Raw genomic sequence first — 7,262 nt, 5'->3', positions numbered from 1 at the left:
TTAATCTTAATCATATGTATATACCATTTCTAATTTAAATATCATTAAATTATTAATTAAAAATCAAAATAAATTAATTAAATATGATTCAAATATAATTTCAAAAATTTTAGTGAGTTCCAATTTGTCATGTGATATTGTTCATCAATTTTATTCAGTTATTTGTTATGAGCCAAATAGTATAGAGTACCCCTGAAAATAACATCATAATATATGTAGATCAACCTCCAACCAATTCATATAATCAGTCTTGTGTTATTCTAGTACATATTAAAGAAAAAGGTGCGGGTTCGAAACCTGCCAATGCCTAGGTGTTTGATTTTTTTTTTAATTTTCAACTTTATTGTGTGTTTATGCAAAGTTTATCCTTATTTTTTGTGGGAAAAAAATTGATTTCAAGATTTTATAATAATTTAAGGGCATCATGTAAATTTTCTCCCTGCACAAAAGTATTCGATGAATTGCCTCAGACATTTTAATTTGAAGAGTTAGAACAAATATGACTTTCTGGATTTAACAAAAAAACTTAATATTGTTTTAAATTAAATAAACTTTTTCCTAAGATAAAATATGATAATAAGACTAATTTGTAAGTGAGACTTTGATTAGATGTAAATATTTTTAAAAAAAATTAAATAGGATTTTGTAAAACCTTTTAATAGAGTATGCAATAATAATTTTCGCTAATTAAAAAAGTCTTATTTTTTCAAATAAAATCTTATTTCATTTTATGCAATTAAAATCATATTTATTATTAAAACAATCATATTCAATAAAAAATATAAGAGTATTATGTTTAAGGAAATCCTATTTATAAATAAAAAGTTTAGTTAATTGTAAATAGAAATTTGAGTTTATGAATGTATCTTTTAGATTACACGATAATATCATTAATAATAGCTATGGACGTTGCTCAACTTTTAGCTATCTCTAATTCTAGAGCGCAAGTTTATTATGCTAAAATGAATAAAATATCAATAAAATTAATTTTATTAAAAAAATAAAAGTGCAAAGAGTTATACTCCTAGGGGAGTGATCAATTGCTAACTCATCATTTAATTGCTAACTAAAATTAATTTAAGGCCACATGATTTTAAAAAACGTGTGGTCTACAATTTGCCACGTGTAATTTTCGTTTTTATTAATTAAATCGAAAATTTTTTTTAAAAAAACGCCAAATTAGGGTTTTGGATGAAAATGTCAATATAGTGTTTCGAAAATATCAACACAATGCTTTGAGAATGTCAACACAAATTTAGGATTGACATTATATATGCTTTATATTGACATATTATCTTAGCTGTATTGACATTAGCCTGTGTACGAAAAATACGAAAATTCTAGATTTTTTTTTTCAAATTTTGACGTCGGAATATATGCATGTAGTATATCGTTGGAATCCTTATAAAATTATCTTTAATTTGATATATGTTATATGAATTTAAAGTTTTGGAATTTCTTTTAAAAGTTAGTTATAACTAACTTGACATTAATACCCCTATTGATTTTTATTGGAATTAATCCTATAGCCTTATTGACGTTTTTTGTTGATCATATTGATATTTTGTGGTTAATGATCTAGGCCTTTAATTTGAATATCTAATGGCTATTATTGAGTTGTAGTTAGCAATTAAGCATTGAGTTAGCAATATAACACTCCCCTATACTCCTAAGTAAATGAGTAAATGGATGTTAAGATCTTATAAATATTTTAGATGCTTATTTTGGTACACGGAGAATAAAATGCAATATAGATTATAAAAGAACTAGGATAAATAAAACACACATAATACAAAAAATAAATAACTAGGAAATAAATATAAAAAAATATTATACTTCATCTGTTCTCTATAAGGAGTCTCGTTGACTCTTCTGCATTTGTTTTAATAAAATGATAGTAATAAATTGTAAAAGTGAAAAATACTAAAGTAAGAGATAAAATAATGTAGAGAAGAGATGGCGGGAGTACATACCAAACTAATATTCCATTTAATTTTAATTAATTATGTTAACTACAAGATATAAATTAATTGATATTTATGTCAATTATTATGCAAAAATTTATGCCGTCTAAACAAAATATATGAAAATCTTATATTTCTTATTCTCAATCGTATTTATAATACTCCATTTTTTAAGTATTTAAATATTATTAAAATTAATAATTAAAAAATCAAAGTGAATAAACTAAATATGATTCAAAGTATCATTAAATGTTAGTGAATTATGGCTTATCATGTGAGGTGTGACATTTTTCATCAATTTAAATCAATTGTTTGTGAGCTAAAAAGTACAATTGTACTCCTAATAAACTTCCTCAAACCAATTCGTATGATTAGTCATGTGATATTTTTTACATATTTAAGAGGAGAGGTGCATGTTTGAAACAACTAGGTACATGATTTTTTTTTTCATTTTTTTTGTGCTTTATGCAATATGCAGTTATGCACCCTTATTTTTTGCAAGGAAAAGATTTAATTTTGTGATTTGATAATAATTTGAGAGGACTATGTAAATCTTCCGCTTGCACACAAAGTGTTCAGTGAATCGCCTCTGTCGTTTCGATTTGAATATATAGATCAAATAAAACTTTTTCTATTCATAAAAAAAAACTTAATATTTTTAAAATTAAAGATTTGAGAACTTTGTGAGAGCCTATATTCCAAGCCGGCCACTTTAATTTTAGTTGCCTCGGTTTGCGAAATATGCGCCTCTTCTTATATTAGCACATTATTTTCGTTGTTTTTATTTCTTTTTTTTTCATTGTTTATCTCTATATTTTGGAACCATTATACATGCATGTTTTTTGTCTCTTTAGCCGGAAGCTTTTTTTAATATATAAAAGTTGATATAGTCTCAAAGTGACTCAAAAATTGTATAAAAGTACTGTTAATAGCATGTGGATATTGGATATTCTCTCTTCCTCTTCATTCTCTCAATTAACAGAGAATTCAGACATTAGGAATTATAATTTAAATATTGCACAACTAATTGATAACTATTCTTCGATAAGTGATAAGAATTAGTGGTTCCAATGGAAAATTAATTCACAAAAATTAGCAAGCAAGAAGAATGAAACAAAGTATTGAATCATGAAAGATAGCTGCAAAAAAGATCGAAGAGTATGAAAAACCGGGAGAAGTGTTTGATACTTTGATAGTGAAAGAAGGAAAATAAAATACTTTGATATGATAAAAAAGAAGGAAGAAAAAGAAAATTAGAAAAAATGAACATGGGAGTGAAATTTTTTGACGTGAAGGTGAGAGCATTAGATATGATTATATGAATCATGATCATGGAGATTTAATTGGGAGTTTTGACGGGAAGATGGGAGTATTAGATATGAATCATAGTCATGGAGATTTAATTTGATATGTTTAAATATTAATACTAAAGTTATTTTAAGATTTAATTAAAATAAAGGATAATTCAGTAAATAAACATTATGTTACGACCGCACTTTGCTAAGGATAGCGAAAGCGGGTAAATCGCGACTAATGAGGGATTAAAGAAATGGGGAAAAACTTGTGAATATACTCGAAGGCCAAATCGAACACTTCATAGAATAGAAGCTAAATGTACCATTTCATGGTCTTAGAACTAGAATGAATATTACATCCATAAATCAGAGTTCGAAGGTGAGATTCTAAGATGTCTCACTTCACAAAAGAGCAGCGGAATAAGTCCATACTAGACGACTTCGTGTATGAAGACACGAATCGTGAAGAGATCCACTTGATTATTTAGTAGCATCGACTCCGATCACATCTCCATCCTCTTGACGTTCAACCTGCACATTTATAAATACATGCAGGGCTGAGTACAGGAGTACTCAGTGGACACATGCCGAAAACAAAACATACAAGTATATAGTTGTCATCCATCCACAGTATCGCACGGGGGTTTTTCTTAAAAGGCCCGAGCATACTAAATTCTCTGTGATCTTAAAAGTCCGACTGCAGTCTAAGTTCTTTTGGATCCTCGCCTTATCTGATAAACGTGTACCGTGAAGGTGGCCACCTTCAGCGGACACATAGCCGGCCAACAGCTGATGGCTCACGGCTCTCGTGCACATTATTCCGAACAGGATTTGCGGTCCTATTGGGAACCGAATTCTTTAAACTCGGGCTGGCATCGCCAAAACCCACGGGCTACAACCCCAACAGATAGGCCTCAAAACAAACATTTTATGGCATGACAACAACTTTAAAATAATCACTGCTTCATTTTGAGAAAAATACTTTTTCATAACTTCAAAAGTATTTGCTTTATATCCACACTATAGTGCTGGATATTAAAAGAAAGCCCACCTGATATGCTTATGTCTCAACTCAATTACTCGCTTTGGCTTCACTCGCCCTTGAGCAATTTATCCCTTGAAAATAAATAGCGTAGCACGCTAATTAATACTTGAATTATTTCTCTTTAGAAAGAATGCATGCATCCTATTGGATAGCACCTACATCTCAGTCTCGGCCTATAGGATTTTTCTTAATCCTACCTCGGCTTCACTACTCTGCAGAGTTTATTTATTCTCTTTATTAACTTGGAGAAATTCTGTTTTCTCTAACTTAAATATTCGGGCACTTATTAACAAGAATAGGAAATTCTTGGAAAGTCTCTTCTTAAATCCTTTTTTTCGGATTTTTCTTAAGGCCGCCCATGGCGTCGCGGGGCGACGCCGGTCGGCTTTCGCGTCTCCCACTTTACTACTTTATTTTCCCGGACTCTAAATAAATTATTTGAGAATTTATTCCTCGGCCTTCGAGCTCCAACTCTATTTTTTTTCCATCTTTGGAAACTTAGTAAATCATTCGGAAATTAATTAATTGAGCTCCAACTCATTTCTTAAATTAAATCCCAACTTCTCATAATTAAATCTTGGCCCAAACAATAAATCTCTTAGCCCACTAATTAAATGGGAATATCACATCACCTCATTTAACTCATATGGCCCAAGCTAAATTAAATTGTAGTTCATCTCTACAATTATTCAAGTCCATCCAAGCTTAAATAACTCTCGGCCCATTTCCTCAACTGAATTACAATTTCTTTACTCTCCAAATCTTTCAAATCCTTAATTAGCCCACTGGCCCAACAACTAATTTAATTCCTTGGCCCAACCTCTTAATCAATTACTAAGTTAGTAATTGCCCAAACACATTAATTCAAAGTACAATTTATATACTTCCTTCCACCCATCGGTCAAACTCTCTCTCTCTCTCTCCTACATTTCTCAAAATTAAATCCCTAAATTGAAGAGCAGAGACGCAGCGGCTCCTTCTTCTTCTTCACGGCTATCCGCCGTTAAATTGGCTCGCCGGCGGTTGCCGGATTCGTCTGCTCCATCTCAACTCTCAGTCACCGCACTGAGGCGTCGCCTCGGAGTTCATCGACTCACCGCCAGCATCGGCGATTTCTCGCCCCTGCCAGGTTTGCTTCGCCGTCGACTCATCTCTCAGACAAACGTCGTTCGTCGCTCACGCCTCCGTCGCCTCCCGCTCGCGACGGCAGGCACGTCATCGCGGCTGCCAAAGTCCGCCACGCACGCCGCTCTCTTCCTTTTCGGCGTCCAGCGGCACCGACCTCGTCCCGGCTGCTCAACGAGCAGAGCCGCCGCTCCAGTTGGTTCTCTGGCGCTCGTTGCTGCCCGTCCGTCGCCGGGCAGCTCCGCCGAATACTCCTCATTCCAAAGCTAAGTCCCCAATCCCTTAGCCCCTTTTTAGCTTAGAATTACTAAAGCTTTGATCTTGGGCAGACTGTTATTGTTGATTCATCACTTGATATGGGGAGTCTAATTGCATTTGAGAGGGATTTGGGAAAGAATGTAGCTACTGGAATAACTCTTCTTGTTATGAGTTATGTTTCTAAGTTTCATTTAGAGCTGCCATGATTCTAAGTTCTTGGTCCTCTACTGTGCTAGCTCTATATGATGCAAGGTTATTAGGTGTTGAGGTTGTTGGGATTACCTTAACGTAGTTGAATACTCCTCAGTGGTGGCTGTCCTTGCCGTCACTGCTCGCTGCCCTCTCCCTCCTCCCTCGCTGCTCTTCGCGCTAGGCGTTGCAGAATTTGTGGTGATGGAATGTGGTGGTGGAGGAGGTGAAGAGAGGTTGCTTATATGGTGCTAAGCTATTGAAAGCTAGGTTTGAGACTTGGAGCCAAAGACTCCTATTTTGGGCTTGTTAGCTCTCTTACTTTCGAGCTTGATGATTGTGAGATTCTTGCCGTTTTGGTGCTAGTGGCTGATTCCCTTGGCTGATTTCTCAGCCTCGATCGACGGGGAGATGAGAGTTTGTCTCATCCTCTATTTTTGGGCTTGTGTAGGAGCTCGCTCTCCAATGCCCCTTTGTCTCGACTCCCTTTTGATGTTAGAGGAGATGGTGATCAAGATTTTCTTACCTCATGCTATACTTTGTAGCTTACTTAGCTACATTATCACTAAATGCTCCATCTCTTTATTTAGCTTGTGCTTCCCTCTCTCTTTACTTGTGAGTCATCTTCTAACCCCAATTTGGTGTAAACTTTGTAGGTACATGGAGGCATTCTTGGAGCTTGTGGAGGGAAGCAAAAATCGAGAAGGATGGGGGAAGAAGAAGAAGAGATCCTATCCCCACTATGCTTGCATTCTCATTCTTACTTCTAGCTTGGAGCCAAAGACTTAGGTCTTGAGACCATTAGGATAGTAGTAGCTTGTCATTATTCATTCTTGTACCAAATAAAGATGTATATACTTAAATACTTTATTCTCATGCATTTCTATTTCTCCAAACATTTTCACATTTCTCTAGTGAAAGTATTTCCTCCACTTTTATTCTTGAACACAAAATTTCCTTGCACTTTATTCCTTTCACGAAACATACTTAATTTACTCCAAAGTCGAATACAACGAGGAAAAGCACGATTACACAACTTCTAAGAGAAAAATTAATTAAGCTACTAAATCCGATTTATCTCGAAAGAAAGGATCGAAATTTCCGGGGCGTCACACATTATAAATAATAATAAAACCGGTTAATATAAAACCGGTTCTGTCGGATTAAAAAGTTAAGGGCATTACGTACGTAGAAATTCTCTACGAAAATCATTTCCCTAATTAAAAATACTCCATCTCATGAAAATACACTTTATTTCCTTTTTTATCGATTGATCCAACCATTAGGCAATTCAGATTAAATTCGGGCTTTAAGGAAGTGGGCCAAAATACAATTGGGCCTTCCCAAAGGATTGGGACATGTTTCACAAATATATAAATAACTGGG

At 33.9% G+C, this 7,262-nt stretch overlaps 1 long non-coding RNA gene across 1 annotated transcript; it reads left to right on the top strand.

Annotated features, from left to right (window-relative positions):
* Nucleotides 1–5,700: 5,700 nt before the first annotated feature.
* Nucleotides 5,701–6,808, top strand: LOC125198244. Its single transcript, XR_007172373.1, has 2 exons — nucleotides 5,701–6,146; nucleotides 6,533–6,808. It is a non-coding gene; the product is annotated as an uncharacterized LOC125198244 (long non-coding RNA).
* Nucleotides 6,809–7,262: the final 454 nt, after the last annotated feature.

This window comes from Salvia hispanica, unplaced genomic scaffold (assembly GCF_023119035.1).
Source record: "Salvia hispanica cultivar TCC Black 2014 unplaced genomic scaffold, UniMelb_Shisp_WGS_1.0 HiC_scaffold_1312, whole genome shotgun sequence".
Lineage (NCBI taxonomy): Eukaryota > Viridiplantae > Streptophyta > Magnoliopsida > Lamiales > Lamiaceae > Salvia > Salvia hispanica.
The sequence above is the reverse complement of the archived record's forward strand: the minus strand, read 5'-3'. Positions and strand labels throughout refer to the sequence as shown.